The sequence below is a fragment of the Bombus fervidus genome, chromosome 1, assembly GCF_041682495.2.
Source record: "Bombus fervidus isolate BK054 chromosome 1, iyBomFerv1, whole genome shotgun sequence".
NCBI lineage: Eukaryota > Metazoa > Arthropoda > Insecta > Hymenoptera > Apidae > Bombus > Bombus fervidus.
In genome coordinates, this window is record NC_091517.1 from 23,362,845 (window position 1) to 23,383,246 (window position 20,402).

The 20,402-nt window shown below is 38.7% G+C and overlaps 1 protein-coding gene across 3 annotated transcripts in view; it reads left to right on the forward strand.

Moving 5' to 3' along the window:
• Positions 1 to 20,402, forward strand: part of Fhos (Formin homology 2 domain containing) — a 241,577-nt gene that overhangs the window by 1,134 nt on the left and 220,041 nt on the right. The gene's annotated exons all lie outside the window — the stretch shown is intronic.

The window sequence follows — 20,402 nt, forward strand, 5'->3', positions numbered from 1 at the left end:
GATGAATAGCTATGGGAAGAATGCCACGGTAGGTGTTTAAACAAATGTTTTACGATAACGGAAAAATATGGCACGGCTGCTGGTATGGTAATGCGAGGAGATCCATCTGTAACGGAACCTCTTTGAGGGCCGGGGGGACAGAAATTATTCTCATCGTCAGACAGGATTCTCGTTTAATGCTGCCACTTGCTGCCAGTATCAAGGATTCTCGAGATCGCAGAAATTTCCCGCCAGGGACAGGTTTCCTTTTTACTCAACCCTCCCTTAACGTCTGCCTCGACGTGTAATACGTACACGGAAATATATTTATATCCCCGGACAAAATCGCGCCGGAGAGGGATGAATTTTCTTTCCTTGATATTAATATTTATGAAATCCGCCCTGATACCGGTCGGCGTAATGTATGCTTGAAAATTTCAAATAGCACGAGTTACCGCACCACGGTAGCACCGTGGAGGAATAGTCGAATGAATTTTTTCATCGAAGTTCGCCAGGAAGTACTTACCGATAACTCTAGCTCTATCAGGCCATTCAATAGTAATGTTGTCTCTTTGCACTTTGAATTTCCGAGATAGAATGTAACGGTCACTGCATCAAGGTATGCAAATTTACAGTTGACGATTAGAAAAATTACAAATAGCACCAGTATATAAATGATCAATGCTAATGAATCAAAAATGAAATTTTGTTCTATCGATGGAATGCAACGGTATAGTTCGAAATGGTAGATAGGACGTTTTAACCAAGGAGCATGGTAAAGATCATACAAGTATAACAAGAGTGCGCATAAGATATGGAAATTTCCTTCGGTTAAACTCGAAACAAGTTTTCTCGAGACATAGATATCAGATTGTACGTTCATAATTTCATCTAACCATTTTCTGAAAGAATCTTAAATCCCAAAAGAATGTAACAAATACATTACATCCGCGCAATATTATGAACTGTTCGGAAACTCGTGGTGAAATCACTTTCGGAGTATCTCTACTCTCCGATGCCCGGAGCACCGATTAGATTAATTCCCAATCAGAGTACCATTAACCAAACTACCCATCCTGAAACTTTCTTCGAAACCACGTCTCTTGGTATCACGATGTGGCTCCCCGACGATTTAAGACGACTGCTGATATTACATTGAATCAGTGGAACGGAGGAGGGTCGATGCGATAAATTATATCGTCGAGGGAAAAATGGACGGAAAGTGTGGCCGGATGCGAGGCGAACGATCCTCGTGGCGTTTGCCGAACTTCACCTTGGGCCGAGTAATTCTTCAAAATTTATTATTAGATGTTCGTCGCGCGATATCGAGGCAGCGGTTGCACGCTTCTCAAAGTCGTCTGGTCGGCTAACTATTATAAATCGACGTTATTAAGCACCTAGCCAATGGAGAAATATATGCTTGGCGTATTACGACAGTAAAGAGGGATGAGAGAGGGAGAGAGGGAGATCATAAATTTCGCGCGCGTAACTATATTCATTAATGGCCAGGGGATCTTGTGGGATCTTCTCCGGTTGTCGTTCCCTCAGTTGCTGCTGTTTCTCTCTCTCTCTCTCTCTCTCTCTCTCTCTCTCTCTCTCTCTCTCTTTCTCTCTCTCCCGCACACCAAGAGAATCCGATTGCGTATAGCTGCGTGGCGTTCGTGGCTCCGCGACCTGGCACGTTTACGTGTTTCATTCATTGGATCGCGCGAGCGTGCTTTGCGTAAACCCGAACAGCATATATGCACATACATACATACATAGATATATGTAGCCGCGATCTCGCGGATAGCTGCGGCTTCGTGCATTCGCCACCGGCTTATCTTTCGGTGATTGTTACTGTTCGCTCGCCGCGTACTGCACGGTAATTAATACCGGTGTAGGCACGCTGAATGTGTAACGAACGATGCCGCACGATTGATGTTGCATAATTTTTGCCACGGTATGCGGAGAGAATTTTAAATTCGTCTAAGTAAGAATTATTATACAGAAAGCGTAAATTAATAAGCAAGAAAGAAAGAGGAATAGAGAGACAACAAGGATAAAGAGTAGTACGCCTTCCAGATTATTGCGATAGAACTTAAAAGAAGAAGTTAGAAGAGAGAAGCACTTAAAAGAAGACCACTTGGTACTTGGATCGAAAGAATAAAGGAAGAATGCGAGAGTTTAAAAACTGAAAGGCAACAACAAAATGAAGAACAATGGTATCTTTTCTGAAAGAGATCGGTTGTAAGATACGCGTGACAGCGAAAATAGGATTAAAATGGTCTACAGGGAAAGGACGAAAGTTATGAGAGAAAATAAGAAAAGTCAATACGTCAACCTTTTTACATTTTTCCAAAGGTCGCAACCTATGAGCGACAGATCTGTTCGTAAGTATTTACTATGATTCGAACATTCCTGTATTAGAATGTCTCGAAACATTCATATATACTGTCTTTGCATACGGCACAAATGTAACTCATGGACGGAGAATAAAAGATACCAGAACCTTCGATTATTTCGCTGGCGCAATATTCCAAGAGTGGGTCATTAAGTATAAACAGGTTTCCACTCCAATTTATCATCTCGCAAGCGTTTTCTTCCTCCCTCTACAGATAAGATTTGTTCCTATTAAGCATCTACAAACGTTTCGAACGAATAAAACTCCGATATTCTATTACTCTTCTTCGATTGGTCTGGCAATTTTCAGCCCTTCTTCAATTACCGAATTCAAAGTATTTTTCTAGTTAGGAAACAAATCTTTCTCTAGTTAACGTCCCAAGAACGTGTTGAAACAGTTGATAATCCAGTTTCTCGGAGACTCTAGATTTCCAAGGTCTTCGAGACAGCTCATTGTCATCGTACGTAGAACTCGTTGGGCGCTGGTCTGTTACACGGTGTCGCCTATCATTTTGACAGCCAGCGCTGGAACTGAGCTCGTGAGAGGTCCAGGTCGGTCGGCTGCGTCGCGGTCGCGAAAGCGGTTTTACGATCATGTCCAGATAGCTTTGTCGTCGTGACACCTTTGCGGTGCTTGCTTTGACACGCTGACGCGCTTCATTCACCTAATCGTGCACGCGTGCTTTCTGTAAACTGTCCGGTGGGACACGTACATGCACGCGTGTCCATCTGGTGTAGCTAGAATCAGGGACAAACAGCCGGTGAACGAACAATAGACGAAGATATAGACACTATAGACGGTGCTGGAGCGGAGAATGGGCGAACAATGAGAGAAAACGAGAGGGGGAAATGGACGGACAAAGAGAGATAGAATAAAGGAGAAAAAGGGAAGGGTATCCAGAGTAGAGAGAGGTCAGGCGACACGAGCGCAGAAGCGCAGCAAGCGTGCACGTGGTTCCTTTGTTCGTGGCACCGTTTCTGAAACAGCCCTTCAGCCGCAACTATTCTCATAGAGGTCCCGGTGCACGGTTAAATGCACGATTACTGCAGTATCGCTGAAACCTCGGTCGGCCACCTTCGTGACTGCACCACTTTGACCCAATTGCGTCGTCGTGTCGCAATGTTGAACAACACGCGGCTGCCAACGGAGGGACCGGTCGGTCGGTCGGTCGCGCGCTATTCCTTCCGCATTCAACGGGCCAGCCACGACCTGTCTCGGGCTACGTTCGTATCCGACTCGAAAACGCCACTCTTCCAGCTTGACGTCCTCCGGATTAACTTGCATGAACTTTCACCGATCGTATTTAGCACTTCTCAAGAGCGTGCTTTTTGCCGTTGGTCGTGACTTTTTATGGTTTCGAAGCGATTTTCTGTCACGATTGTGAGTGGTTCGTTTTCCAATATAATAAATCCAATATATATATACATTTAGAGATGAATTTTGGAAACGCGGTCTTTCGCGATAACTATTTCACTTGTATTTCATAAGATATATGCGCCGTATTATTGCTTTGGTTAGCTGGAAGCCTATGCGCGATTAATTGATGCAGAGATTGGCTGTAATTTCAGTCTTGATCATAATTTTCTGCTACTGCTACCGAAGAATCTGTTACAACTCTTGCGTAATACTATGTAAGACTTTATATTAAAACGACGATAGACATTTACGTTCTTCAGCAAATACCATTAAATACATTCCTTCTGAATTCTAATGCAACAATTTTATTAGCGTCATAGAATTTTAATAAAAGGCCATTAACGTTACAGAATTACTCGTACAATTTGAAGCATAGAGTAATCATCGAACACTTTCTAAATTTTACATTATTCTTCACGAGCAATGATCGAGTAAAAAAACTATCGATGTTCTCGCAATCTAGACGCTGCTTCTTTATTTCCACGAAACCTTTTCTCTTCCTCACCTTTTTCTCCCTACACGTCGAAGCGGATTCGATCGTGAAGAAATTACGATGCGGTTAATTTTAAAGCTGTTTCGGACGTAGCCTGGTGCTTCTGAAAGATTCGAGTGTTCCGAAAGATGCTGGTCGGTACTCTTTGGGCCCTCCTTCGGCAGTTCGCCGACATAACGGGACCGAGAAGCGTTACCCTCACGGCAAAGGAATAAAAAGTACGTTTATGGTCTGAGCATTATATACCTATAGGTACCGTGTGCTGGTGTACCGGTTATCTCGCGAACGTTGCTGGGTTCTTTCCGTGTAACTCTTTTACCTGTCCTTTGCTGCGGTTAAATTCGGCCTCGCCCTTTCCAAAGGCATCCTTGACGCAGCTTCACGATGCGTTTAAAGCGGACCGGTTCAGCCGCGGCTAAAAAATCCGCGATTCGAACAGAAGAAGTTCTTTCCAACCAGTTTGTGTTGGGACGGAAAGGATAAGTTTTGTTTTCTGTTAATTTATGGCATAGATATTGTCTAAATATATCGATTATTTTGACATCTGTTTCGCATTCTTCATATTTTAATTTGAATTCGTTTCAAAGATTATTACGAATGTAATATAAATAATGCAATGTAAATATTTTGTATCGTTTCGTTCGTAAGTTTTGCGTTATTCCACGGTGAGAAATCCGTGCCCATAAACGGCGTATATCGAACGGGCTCCGCTTTTTCGCTTATTAAAAGGAAGATGGTTATTTTCTACAGTGTAGAACGGTGGCCACGCATAAATATTTGGTAAACTGACATCCTTAGGAAGAGTCGGTGCAACAGTGTGCACGTACGAGCTGCGAACCGCCTTTTATATTCTTTGACGTTCTCTTTCATAAAAATCCTCTTTACCCTCGCACATTCTGTCGCGCGTATGCTAAAGCAGTGCCGTGCTCCGAATTTATGAGCAAAGCTGTACTCAGGAACCAGAATTTATAGTGCGCATTCTCTCGAATTTATTCCTCGGAAAATGTAACGAGACGCGTCGGTGAATTTACGCGTGTTCTCCACCGCGATTTTTAACGCGAAACGATAAACATCTTGATCTACGATCGAACGCAAAGGATAACTACGTGGAAAGCCAAACGATCATTTTGCTTTCACCATGATCGATGCACTTTGTCTCCTGCATCGTATTATCCTTGCAACGGAGACTCGATGTCCCCCTTGTTAATTACGTCACGATTTCGTTCCATTCACGGTGGAAGAAAGTTTATCGTTCGTTCGCGAGTTAGACGCTTTATATTCTGTAGCTTGCAACGATTCCAACGTTATTTACTGAAATTACGCGTAAGTTTTCTTCTTTTTACGAACTCTGCGTGACAAATGTTTTGATTGATTTTTAACGAGGAATTCATATCGTGATTCGACGTGGAGTATTCTTTCATTATCGTAGAATGCATTTTGTAGTTTATTTCGATGAGCCAGATTATAAAAAAAAATTCGTGGAATACATGTAAACTTTTGTGATTGACTATAAATCTTTCCTTGGATAGTTAGATATTCATTTTTGTGGGTTTTCAGACAGTATGATTTTAGCGAGTATCAAAATTTTATAGTTAGAAGTAAAGATATTAGTAGATTGATGAGGTAAAACTTCTCGGTTCCTTCACTGCGATATCCTTGAAACAAGAACCGCTCACAATCCACTGAATAGAATAATGGTTATTCCGCGCTGATATATTTATGTACGTAGATATTTAGATACTTTATATAGGTAATTACTTGGCAGTTAGTAATGCATATTTATACCGAAAGTTCACTCGGTTAGTCACTTGGTTGGTAGCTGCAATATAATTCAATTCATTACGGTAGTTTACTCTAACAAGCTTAAGACCTTGGGTAGTTAATAAAGTAAATTACATTTTCACGTATAATCTTTCGATCTCTAACAATAAGATATGTGCTCGGATTTTAATTAATCCTACTAAATTCATAGATTAAACTTTAAGTAATCTATTAGACTAAAATTAATTCTATCTGCTCGTACTACTCCACATACGTAAATACGTTATAATATTATATAATATTTAAGCGATTCGTAATCAGTTACGTCTCTGGAAATTTGTGATATGTATAAAATAGAAAATATTTTATAGTAGGTGAAACCAATTTATCTATCTATCCTCATAAGTATATAAAATCTCGTAAACATTCTTAGTCTAATCTCGATCTCCGTCACTTAAAAAAATACGTAAGGTCTAAGCTTAGTAACTCGAAATGTTCCCGACATTCTAAACCCAAATTAACTTAGACGCGTAACCGCGTTGACTGTTTTCCAACGTACTTACACACGATCACCAGCGATTCAACACCCGAGTCACGGTCACTGAAGTGCTTCAACCTCGAGCAGGCTGCGTATCCACGAGGATCGGCCTTTTTCACGCTACGACAACAGGCGTATCCGCGTTACGTAATATTACAATTACATCGCGAGTGACGCATTCCAGCGCTTAGCGGCTCGCATAACTCGTCAACAGCGAGTAACCTCGACTGCCTCGATTTGGTGGCAAATAGAGCATGCTCGTCTCGTCCCGTGAAGATCAGTACCGGCACACCGGTTTCAGGCAATCCATTTTTACCCTCTGCATTCCTATTGAATGGTAATGGAGAGTTACGATTGCGATTTATGGCGGCGTTATACTTGGGAGGCTGCGAAATTTCGGTTTTATGGCCGACCGGCTTATCGCGCCGCACGGCAATGGACTGCGAAGTGCAGCACTGGTGCCGTCGTGCCACCGAATAACGATACCAGAAAGAGACGTAAATCACCACGGACGCATTGGGACCCGTCCGTCTCAGGGGATCCTCCAGTTTTTTTTTTCTTCTTTCCTTTTTCGCTTTGTCTCTCGTTGGTCTACGTACAGTGCAACCACATTGTCGAACTACAATACGTATGCGCCGACTATACGGAAACTTGACGATCGTTTGTTAGTGTTAGCTACGTATTAAACGTATTAAACTACGTATTAGCGAAGAACTCACATTTGCATCTATAATCGTTTAGGAACGTTCTACGTGATAGACGAATTTTAGTAAAATTTTAGAAACACTGGTGTTCATACGTATCATACGTCTCTGTTAACTGTTCCAACTGTTCACAAACGGTCGTGCATCGCTTTTGTCATGGTGCAAATAGCTTCTCGGTAGATACGTAGCTTTGGATGATCTGAAAATGGAATTTTATTGGCTCGCTAATATATTTGTTCTAATTTATTCGAATAACGACGGATGGTGAGGCGGGATTTTGGATATTACCTAAATTTAAGTTGGAATGGTTTAACGAGGGATTTGGTGCAGGGCTTCCTTTTGGGCGTCGAGTTATTTCGAACAGCTGCGAGTTGCGAGAGAATGCTTGGGGTGGGCACCTACAGTTAATGGATGGATGAAAGCAGTCTAGTCGGGGTAATAAAAATTGATTCGGAGCAGTGATTGTGTGTGACAATGGAATTAATAGGCTCGGTTGATGGATTTTTAACACGGGTTAAACGTGATATTTTGAGGGGATTAATTGTTCGCTGAGATCTCTCTCATTCGATGGAGGGTGGCTCGGTGAAACTGGAAAGACTGACGTATTTTATCCACCAGATTATTTTTCCTAATTGAAATCGAGACACTTTAATACGAGGATATCTTCGACGAAATTAATACGCGACAGGAAGTAATAATACATCCGTCAGGAAAAATGTTTTTCTACGAGATTCGGTCAACCTGTGTACTTGAAAGAAAACAAATTATTAGAATTCGTAGTGCACAAAATTTCACGAAAGTTGGGTTTCTGCCGATCTGTATAGCATACTAAAACTACAAACGAGAATCGGTTCGATGGTACTATAACAATATACAATTTTCTCTCAGAATTTTATGTCAGTACATCGTGCATAGACTAGACTTGCATATAATACTATTTATAAAATTTGACCTAAATATCTTTACCTCAGACCTGGCTTGCTTCAATCGGTGCTAAACAATGAAGCCATTCGGAACGAACAAGCAGACACGAAGAGTTCTTCAGAACTCGGTCGACGATCTACGATATTTCGTTCTTTTATTCTTAGCATCGTACGATCGTTACAAGAGCGATTGTAGTCGCTCGAGTTCATAAAAATGTGACGTGAAAAAAGCAGAAGCTAAAACAAACGTTGCAAAACGGTTCGAGGCGTTGTTTACGAACGACTTTCTCCAGAACAATCGGTCCCTACTGCGCGAACCGATCGAGCTCTGTACATCAAGTTCGCGCAGTCACCGTTCCATCATCGTCTGCTGATATTTTTTACAAGAACATCGCGCTCGATCTAACGGACAAAAGGAGTCGCTCTGACGATGAAAAGAAATATCACTTGCACCACGACAAAGAAACTTTCTTTGGTACAATATTGACAATGCCTTGATCACGATTCTTAAGGTGACAAGAAAGAATATAAGTGGAAAACGGAAACTAGAGAATAATGGGCTGAATGGGATGGAATATTGAAATAATGGGATAGAATTACATAAACGAGGATTAAAGTGGATATTTTTGTATTGGAAAATTGGAAAATTGGAATTTTTCTTTTGTTACAGGTGAACATCAACTGTATGATTATTATCGATGGATACGGATATTGTTGGTATATCGTTATATTGTTTTCGATTTTATTTTTATTTCGTCCAATGTTTGAAAAATATTCAACGAAATATTTTGACACGATTACGCGTGTCGCTTATCGACTCCTGAGAGCATTCGATTTCATAATCGAAACATGGTTTATGTATATTCAAAGAATTTTCAAATTCAATATTTTTTCGACAAATTTTTGAGGAAACGATTCTGCCTTTGATTTATTTTTGTACATAATTTCGTGCAATATTGCACTATACCTCTCACTGGATGATATTAATCCTGTGGGAACCATAAAATCAAGTTCTTTTTTGTATTTTGCTAGATCGTAATAACTTTGCGAATACTCGAGAGATTTGCAAATAGATTTTCGCACAGTATTACGACATAAATAAATAAATATCTGACGGAAAAAATTTCTAATTTCTGTCATTCTAAATGTTACAATAGAATTTTGATTATTTAATCTGATCATGATACGTATTGTTCGATTAATTGAATAATTTTGTCTTCGTTACTACAAACAACAAATTGCATCAATCTGCACTTCGCAAATTTTAAAACGTTTAAAAATTATCACGCACTAATAATAAATACTAATACTAAGAAGAAAGGAAAAAGGTGGGTTTAACGCGATAGAAAGACAATACACTTGCTTTAAACAGCCTACGTGAAACTGGGCGCATAAATCGTCGAACGAAGGTGCGCAAAGAACGCAAATAACTTTTCACATGGCTCGCCTCTCCCAGTTTTTCTCAGTTTTTACGTTCTTTCGCGTTTCCCAGTAACAGCCCACGGAAAGCCGGATCTCGCTGACTGACAGAACAAACGAAAAGTTCGAGAAACGACGCGCCAAAAGTTTTTCGTGTAACGAAGAAAAGTAATCTCACGGAACGTTGTTTCAATCCGGTTGTTGCGTCGAAATTGTAAATAACGGTTTCTCGAAAATTGGCGAAACTTGGTTGGACACCACGCGTTTCCACGGGTCAAATTGATTTAACTTGAGGATATTTATGATACGAGTTAGAACGCCAGCCGGCGTAACTCACGGCCGAGATTTGTTTTCGTTGCGATTTTCGAACTGCATTGTACGATGGTCTTTGTTACGTTGCTTGAAAAATTTGAAACTTGCAGAAATTAGAATTTCTTTCCTTTGTTTAGGAAGTTGTGGGTTGCTTCTATAGAAATGCTATTTTTATATCGATGGTATGTCGTATCTAAGACAAATGATCGAGTCTTTTAAAATTATCGAAAATAATATTATTAGAATTTTTAATTCTTTTAACATTTTGAACTTGCAAAGATCTTTAACATATTCGTGACTTCCGAACTTTCGCTTCTACTTCTTATAATTATCATTTTGCGTAAATCGAAAGTTGAGAACTCATTAATTTCAGGCTACTGTATTAATTGGCAAATAGTAACGTCACGACTGTTTGCTCTTTTTAAATACAGTTTACCGATTGAAAATCATACCACACTCCATGTAGCTGTTTAAAAAGTTCACTCAATATATTTTCAAAATTTATTGCTATAATCTGTAGATAAATAAGTAGAGAAACTCGCAGAATTTTTAATTCTCATGTTTCGTAATTAATTTTCTTACTGCGAATATAAAGTGGAAACGGTTGCCTTATAGTTGATAACTATCATAAATCGTGGTAACAAAAGTAGCAATTAAAATGCAACTGATTAAAAATTTCTTCAGAAATGTATATTACTGCTTTCGTAATAATATAGTTAGCTATAAATAAACATTAGCCAATGATCCTATGGGAATCGTTCCCAGCGTATCGTTATCGTTATTAATACTCTTTCTATTCTGGTTTCTAAGAATACAGTCGAAATTTCTACCGGACCAGGACTCGTGTGGTCTGTACAGCCGCGTGACACCTGTGACATCGTTCACAACTATTTTCGTACTACGTTTCACTCTGTGATGTGGAGCTTCCCTCGAAATTTCGGTGCTTGACAATTTTCCTACGATATCTTAATGTTATCATCGCAATATCTTCTATTCAGAAAGTAGCTCTGTTTGTAGAATAGCCCTTGAGAATCTGAAACTAGCTCAACAATCGATATTTCTATAAACTTATAGTTAGTGGATAGAGCACTCTCGTATGATTCTAATAATTTGATACCGTGAAAATGAAATGTACATAGAATCTAGATGAAAAAACGATTCGTCGGGAAATAGAAGCGTGTGCTAATACCTTTTGCAGTCGTAGTATTAAATTGTCCGAGAAGTGTCTTTCTTTTACAGACTCGTCTTTTGCAACGATGCATCTTTATACAAACATGAAACCTAATTTGTCGAACGTTGTGATCTTTAGTTTGATAGAATAAAATGAATCATACGTAATTGGATAAAATAATATAAAACGAAAAATGTTATGCATCCATTATTTTCTTATAAAACGAAAGAAACATTTCGGACGACCTAATATATCTACCTAATTGCCTTAATTAATCCGCGCGCTGCGACTGCTTTTTTTCATTTCTAAATAATTTTTTGTTAAATAAACAATTTTTAATTTTTTCCTCCGTTATAAAGAATGTAAGATGCGATATTTGCGAAGTAACATTGTCTATCAATCGTGTTGAACAGTAAATTTCCGATAAACTCCATGAAGAATTCGGATGTCAGTCTTCTTAATTAGAGCCATGATGCAAATGAGTTAATTACAGTATCAATCGGTGGATTTTTGTATACCTTTAATCAACCAACTGCTACAGACCTCTGATGTATTCCGCCACGAATGTCATTTCTCCTCGTGTACATACACGCTGCTCCACACGAGTGTCCAGTTTCATTGAAGAGTGCGATTCTTGACGCGACGGTGGAATTTGTTTCGGGAAACGTGTAGAGAATGGACTTTCGGCCGAGCTGTCGCTCGAGCAGACCCTCGTTGCTCGGTTTCGGAGCAAATCGAGTTAACTGCTGGCACTTAGCGCGCGGTATTGTTGAAACTGGATAGGGCAACGTTTTCTATGTATTTCAGTTCACTGACTCGTTATACGAAAAAGTATTGCCGGTATTTTTATAATTAGATATTACAGTTTTATTTTTGCACTTACTAAGAGTAAAAGAGTATTTGATAATTGAGCCCGCTTAATAAATTCTAACTAGTTGATTTTGCTACAATTTAGCTAAATCGTCTGTGTTTTTCGGATCACTCTCGACCCTATCGTATTCTTTCGTCGTTAAAGAAGTTCCTTAACTTGAAAAAAAAAAATAAAAGAATTGCTATTACCGCGAGATGTTTTACTCCAATTTTATAACAAAATCTCGATTAAAGCGTTAAAAGCTTCATCGAAACGGAATCTAGATCGAGCTGGATAGACCACTGAACGTGCTTTAACACTGGAACTACCGATAGTTAACACGAAGCTATTTCTACCAAAACCAATCAAAATGACTCGTCTTTAAAAAATACGTAACAATAGAATATTTATATATTTATCGATTTACTACTTTCTTACAGAAGCAATTCCATGTTATGTCGTACATTTTTGGTATTATTAATCCATCTGTGACTAAGGGACTCAACTGAGGGTTGACACATTTATAAAATTGTAGAACCAGTCATTTTTAACTGGTGTGGTATTTCTAGTGTTAGCATCTAGCGATCAACATCATCATATTGAATGATACGCGGTAAATATTGTAAAAACGTGTGGGAAGTTGTACAAAACGAGGAAACTGGTTAATTGGGATTCGATAAACAGATTGCAGGACCCTTTTACACTTTGACAAGTACCGCTCATTTTGACTGGTTTTGGTATAAGTAGCCTTGATACAAAATTATTTCGAGTTTGAATACATAAAAAACAAAATAAAATTCATTATATTATTCTTTTAGTTATCGTTGCGAAAGTCATTACATCGTTGCGGAGAAAAACTATAACATGAAGTAGAAATTTGAAAATAAGATCGTAAAACTAATCAATTTGACTGGTGTGGTAGTTCTACGCGTTCCACTAAAACGACGAGGCATCTAAAATTATTCAAACATACTTGGATCTTCGCTATTCTCGATTTCAAGCTAACATTCCCTCGGTATACGTTGAATCTGGACGAGCAGCGGCAGGTAAGAAAGAGGCCGCGTGTTTGGTCAAAATGTTTGCCCCGAAAAAACGTCCTCCGAATGACCTTACCTCAGGCTGTTCATAAATATTGATAAAATGCGCTTCCTGCCGAACGACAGGAGTCGAAGGGAAGGGTGGAAAGGGTGGGAGATGCAGAAGGTAGCGGAAAGGAAACGAGAGAAAAAGAGAAGCGAAGCCGCGTAGAGTTGCGAGTTGCAACACAGTCCAGCGACCGATCGAACGATAAAGGCGTTACCGCATTATATTTTCGAGAGCGTGAAATTAATATTCATGAAGAAGCGGTATTGCGAAGGGTAAAGAAGGTAGAAATATGACGGACAGGTTATGATCGAGTAATGCGGTCGTGGAACCGTTCGCGAAATTATTGCAAATTACAGATTTTTGTACGGTTCCCGGCCGAGATCGGTATTTTTGGCACACTCGCGGTAATAACGACCTTGTTCGATGCGAGCACGCGGTTCTTCGCGTTGGATCGATGACCTCGGTGTGAGATCATTTTTTAAAAAACTTTTATTATAATATCGGATCGGGAGAGATTTAATGAATCCTGGATTTTCTTTTTAGCCGTTGATGAAAAAGTTACAAGTTTTCTTAGATTGTGCTTACTTCTATTGGTTTATATCGCTTTATATTCTATCGGGTGTTAAGTTGATTTGATAATACTTGGTGTGAGACCTTCTGGGGAAACTTTGGATTGGGTATAATTTAATGAATTGTAATCTTTTCTAGAGCTGGCCTTTCAATAGGTCTTGTTGTGGGGAAAATGTTAGGTTTTCTAAGATAACGGTTACTTGGATTCTTGTAAATATCTTATCGTGTCGTGTATTCTGTTGAGCGTTAAGTCATCGATTCGGTAACAGTTTTATGATACGTTCACTGTACTCTATATAAATCTTTTATTGCTCTTATACAGAAGAAATTTTCGCATATAATACGACAACGTCTCAGATGTTTCTATTTATGAAACGTTTTATTCCGATACTAGTGAAAAAATAGAAACGTAGAGATTTATGTGACGATTGTTGTTATCGGATTTTGATTATTTCGATGGAAAGATTATGTTATCGACACTGAACTCCTATCCGTATTAGTTACAAGGTTGCGTCAAAGAAACAACCTTGGTCGATATAAATCAAGCAAAGTGTCCTTGAGTTGCTATAGAGTAAGAGTTCTATGAAATAAATGATTTTAAAACTATTCGACATACTCCATTGAACAGAACACATTTCTTCTTAATCGTGTTTTTGATAGGTAGGATTAGGCTCAAAATAGATATTTATGGTATGGTAACCTGTACAATAACTTATTTACTTAGTGTTGTTTAAAACATAGTGTTTTTATTTTTCTCTTTTTTTCCCGGTTAATTTATTCATCGATTTATCGACCGATTAGAAGCTACAGTTATTTGCTAATTCATGACGCAAACATTAATAACTTAAATACATACGTACGTAAATAAATATAGATAACATATTATCAAAGATAAGTTTTAAATTAAATTGAATTGTCTTTTTGAAAAGCAGTAGCTTTCTAGTCCAGATTATTTCGATAATTTGTCAAACAACTTTTTAAACAATTCTCGAAAGATTTAGATCCTAAAATTACACGAAGATACAATTGACTTTTCTATTTTCTCTATGAGAAACAAACGAAATATTGGAAATGATCATAAGAAGTGGAACGTATGTACGATATATTGGAATGACAGACTGAATTTCTGTATGCAGTATCGCGGTGGTATTGTGCCAATATTTGAATAAAACATTGGCTGTCAAAAGGATGTCGAAGGAAAGAATGCTGGAAGGGAAGGAAAACAGCAGGAATTGTGTATTGGTTTTCATCTTGGTTCTTTCCTCGACTTTATAAAAAGATCACCTTTTTGATTTTATCTTACGAGGTCACTCTCATCCATTGTTAACCCAGGATAACCTGCGCAGGATCATAAATTAATAAGAATTTTCAGAAATAGATCGCGATAGAGATACGAGTAAGAGTCGTAACGAACTGAACGAGTGAAATTTTAAGTTAATTTTCGAATCAAAGTTTGTCAATTAGTAAAATGTTACACACACATGGTAACTAGCTCGTAGAGTTGTGGTTGACGATTATAGACTTTATTTTTACTTGAACGTAATATCCCAAAATCATAACTGCGCTTGGAAGCGAAAATTTCTAAAAAAATAATGAGGAAATGAAACGAAAAACCGGGAGAAAGATCGATGTGATTCGGAAGGCTGTAAACCTTAAAGGCTTTCAACGACTCAGCGGGTTGCATCGTTTATGATTGCTTGCGCTCTAAAAATCGTTTTATCGTCTTCGACGAACGTGACTCGAAACACATCGGTCGCGTGAACGTTCCTTCCCCGAATGAATATTTTCAGTGATCCGTGAAATCTCGGTTGAACCTTTCTACGGTATCGGGCGACGATTTTAATAGCTGCCATGAATCTGACCCATCGTTGCCCCGTTTCGTATCCCCGACGTTTCGCCAGGCCGATCGTCCATCGTGGGAATTCCCGTTGATCCGTGAATTTTCTGCAAATCAAGACCAGGGGGATGGCCACGATCGAGATTTATTCCCGCAATAAAACGGCCGGAAAGTCTTCTTTCTCCGAGGTGTTTTCCACGCTCGGCTGATCGACGGGACTCGCGCAACGATTTCGCTGGAAATTTTACGCGGTTCGTCGGTCCTCTCGATGCCGGTTGCATTGTCTCGTTGTTAGTTCGGGAACACAATTAGCGCACCAGGTCAGGGAGCGTCATGCTGCCTTAATCCAGGTCTAACGTCTGTCCGCCAGATTGTTCTCTTCCTGTACACTGTACGGTATTCGTGCGTGTTGTTTTGTGTTTGGATTTCCGTGGCCACGGATCGCAATCGTCTGGGCAGCTAGAACGAAGCTTCGTGCGTGGGTTGTTTCGTTTGTAATACGATATACGCATGTCGATATGTATTAAGATTTCCTTTTTTTTTTTTTTTTTTATTTTCACGTAAATCACCGCGGGGAGAGCTTTACCGTAGTAATTACAACGGCGTAATTGAATCTCGCAATCGGTGGGAAATTTTGATTTAAATCGTATCATCGAGCAGCGATTGCATCGAAAATCGTCGGTGTTCTGGGATCGTTGTTAATTTTCCGAATGTATATTCATTGTACCGGAACGATGTTATTTCAGATAATGACGTGGTTGATAAATCACGCGGGGTCCATCGACGAAGAGGAAGCCATTCGACCAATAATCTAACTTCTTGTCTGATGCAATCTTGTATGATAGAATCTTCTATTTTTGATGTTTAGTTTAGTACGATGGATGGAGCATCATCGTTTTATACTTACGAGACTCACCTTGAAACAGGATGGTCGCCAGATCGGGAAAAAGTTATCGACATAGTTTCACGTGACGACCGGTACGAGCTACAAGAAATCGTACGTATGCCGACACGTGCATTCCACCAGGTAGCACGTGTAAATCGATCGATCGACAATTTCTGTATCGGCATGACTATTTCTCGATAGAAATTTTTTTCTTACGCTTTCTTAGTATTGTTTTGCAAGGGTTATTTCTCAGCTATCGTTCGATTGTCTATCCTATAAAGAATATTACGGTGTTTCTATCGATATCGTTGAAATATATTCTCATCGAAAGAAGGATCCGAGTCTCTTTTCGTCTCACGTTTCGTTCCCTCGATTCTATCCTTAAAAATAGATTTAATCATTTTTCTTCGGTTGGAATATTTCTATTGAGAGCGTCTTAACCCTACTACATTCTTTCGGTCATTTTTCATTCCATTGTATCGGGTTATTCGAAGATCTCGTAACGAAATTGAAGAAACATTTTTAAGTAATATATTTTTATAACAATGTGTCTAGCTTCGACATACGTATATCGTAATGGCTATTTAGAAATTGCAAGAAATTTTATTTTTTCGTTGAATTCGTATATGGAAATTTCGAAACACATTTACAAGGTTAAACACTTTAAGAAAGAAAAAAAGTGGGGATAAAGAAAAATCCCCTTGGCACAGAGAATATATAGAAGTGTGTCGCAACTCGAAGCTGTAATTTCCATTTCCATTTTATGTATTACATAAGGAAAAACGAATATACAAGTCACTTCTAGACGTTGCGTGCGCACGTTATTCGCGTGTACGTGCACGTGGTCAGAAGCGTGAAGGCAAAGTCCAATCACAAAGGGCATCGTAACGTTGCGTTGGTGCGTTCGTCGTAATGAAAAATACGACAATGCGTCTATCTTTCTGGCCCTTCAATTAACGTTCCCAATGTACGCTGCTACATTCGTGTCGCGGTGACAAATAAAATCTCCTATTACTTGCTCGTTGCAAAATGGATTATAATTGGCACGATTCCGAATTTTCCGGCGTCGTCGTCGAATCGGTTTGAAAACGCGCGCGTGGCCATCGATTTGTAGCGCGGCGCGGCGCATAATTAATGGTAGATTTAATTGGAGCTCTGGCGCGTATCAAAATTACGCGGAGCGTGGAATTTATCGCGCGGTATCATACAAAGTATCGTTATTTTCGCGCGTGCTGCAGAGGGACACATTCGTTCGACGTGAAAAATAACGATGAAATATCGAAGCGAGAAGTAAGTAAAATTGGAATAATTCTGTATCCGATAATTAATCGAAACATGCCAGCTTCGTTTATCTCTGCAAGTTTCTGCAAGTTTTATTCCTTTTCATCTTTTTTTCAATAACACTCGGATCTCTGCACTTTTGTATCTTTTCTGCGATTTTTACATATCAATGTCGTAAATATCGAATTGATGGAAAGTTGATTTTTCTGATTAGCCTGTATATACACGTTGCTTTGAATTTTGTTTCATTCGATTACGCTCTGTGATCGCGTAAAAAGTCAATTTAAAAGGAGTTTGCATATAAGTCAAGGTTAAAATTTGGAATCCCCGTGCACGTGGTCTGCCATAACTAACGCGAATAATCCATACAATTTTGCTATTTTATTTCCCTTTACGTTGTCATCCATGTTTATGAATGAAAATAATAAATTACTACGATATAATGTATTCGATGAAAAATGTTTTACCACGTAGATTCGGTTTATTTTTACATGTGTATTCGATTTTTAGCTCTGCTATAAATTACGTCCCACGCTTTACATACATATAATATTCGTCATTCGTTCGGAACGTTTCCTGTAACGTTACATATATTGTCTCGTCGCTCGAATATTTTCACGCGGTCTAGTTGAAAAAAAAAAAAAGAAAAAAAGAAATGTAATTTATGTAACAAAGAAATTTACGATTCGTAAATTGCGATATTTAAGATCGTTCCGCTAGAGGTTAACAAGAATCTCTAAAAATAGCATTCTTCTAAAGGACAATTGATGCAGCATCGATAACAGACCCATAATACTGACGTCAGGACCAATAAAATCGCCATCCTGTTAAACGGCAAGCACCAGATGCACCAAGTTCCTTCGTCTTTGTCGCTCGGACGGATCAGAGGTGATTGGACATCAAGGTCGATTTATTAAGCTCTTGACTCGCATCATATTACTTACAAGGAGAAAAATCGTTAACAGTACTGTTTGTACATCCGTCTAATCGACGAATTTAGCGTTTATTATATAACGTTTCTCTTCGTTGTTTGTCGTGTGTGTAATAAACGTCGAGTCGGCAATTTCATAAAAAATTTCACAGTGCTTAATGAATAAATTAAAAATTATAAATATTATTATCGAAATATTATTACGTAGATCCATTACAATTGTCGTAACAAAATTATCATAAACGTTCGTCCGAATACTTTCTATTTCCAAGAATTAAAATTAAAATTCCAGACAAAGTTCAACTGTTCAAGGAATTAACTTGATTTCCACTAAAGATATCTACCATCGTCCTGATCAAAATTTATGCGTCGATATTTATAAATATTCGGGGAAAAGTTGTTTCGCATTTAACGTAGCGAACTATCCTATTTAAGCGAAAATGTCGGCGGTCATAACGTACGAATATTTGCATAGGGTTCCCTAGAAGGGAATAGATCAATGGACGTTAAGCAGCAAATCGACAAAAGGAAATCCGCAGAAACAGGAATCCGCTTTCGAGTTCTGCCTGTTTCTTTTCAGTAAGAGGTTCACGGAACGACAAGTAATTAGGTTGGCTCGCGAGTTTCAGTAATAGTCGCAGTCTCCATATAGTTTCAACATTTAAGTTTCTCATTACAGCGGACTCGTGGTTAGTCCACTATCGCTCGAGAAGTCCGTGACGTTCTCTAGCATTTGGACACGTCTGGTACATGTAGACACGGACAAGCGTACGGTTATTAAAGCGACGAGTATTCGGACGTTCGAGTATGCAAATAGAAAGGTCCCTTGATAGCAGTGGCTTTCGTCGAATGCATTAAACGTTCATTAAGAAGTTAAATCGTGTAATACGAGATCGGTTGAGCCAAATGCGATTCAGTCCAAAGGAAAATTGGAAACACTTGACAAAAAATTCTCTACTTTTTTTCGTTAATGACATAGATCGACGTGTTTCAATTCTGAAATTTCAAATAATAATTTGTAACTGATAGCACGATCGAAAAAAGACTGATGATATATAAAGAAATAAATAGAATATACGAAATAGACTTTCTTATCGGACTTTGTGATAAGGATTCGCACAGGTTCGATCGATCGATAAGTAATTTATTTAGAAAACTAAAAGAAAATACATAATCGCATTGATAATACGCTTTGCGTTACCGAGTTTCTCTTCGCTAGATTACCACATACTTTAAACAGGAACGTAGATAATTCAAGAGAAAGAAAATAGAATGCGATCGATTATTCTCAATCGTTCCTGATCATTTTGTTTTTGCACAGCATTGACTTGAAATAACATGTATCGAGAATGACGTTAACGAATCTCGTTATGAACTAACATCACTAGTTACGTTTGTACTTATCCTAACAGTTCACAACTGGTTTTTGTTTTTTACTGGAAGAAAGAATAATTCTTCTGAAAAATTTTATCGAGAAGAGATTTTTCTTCTAATTCTTTTCGCGCTATGAGAGAAATATCACCTAAATACAGAACACCATATGTTCTATTGTACAACGTTGTTCTTGGTACACCGACCGAACTGTTTCGCCAATTTCGTCTATGGAATTTCACGTCTTGATTTGAAGATTCGGAGTAAAATGCATACTACAAATCGTTTCATTTTATAGGAATATTTGTCCATTTTTAGAAACGTATTGTGCAAACGCTTTAGATATCGCGCACCTGGTAGTCGGACTAAAATTTTTACACGATGCTGTACATTCGAATATCTTGTACGCCACTGTGCAATAAGATTGTAAGAGACCAGAGATCGAAATGGTCAGGGGATCGAAAAAGTGTCATCTTTTCTGTCCATAGAAG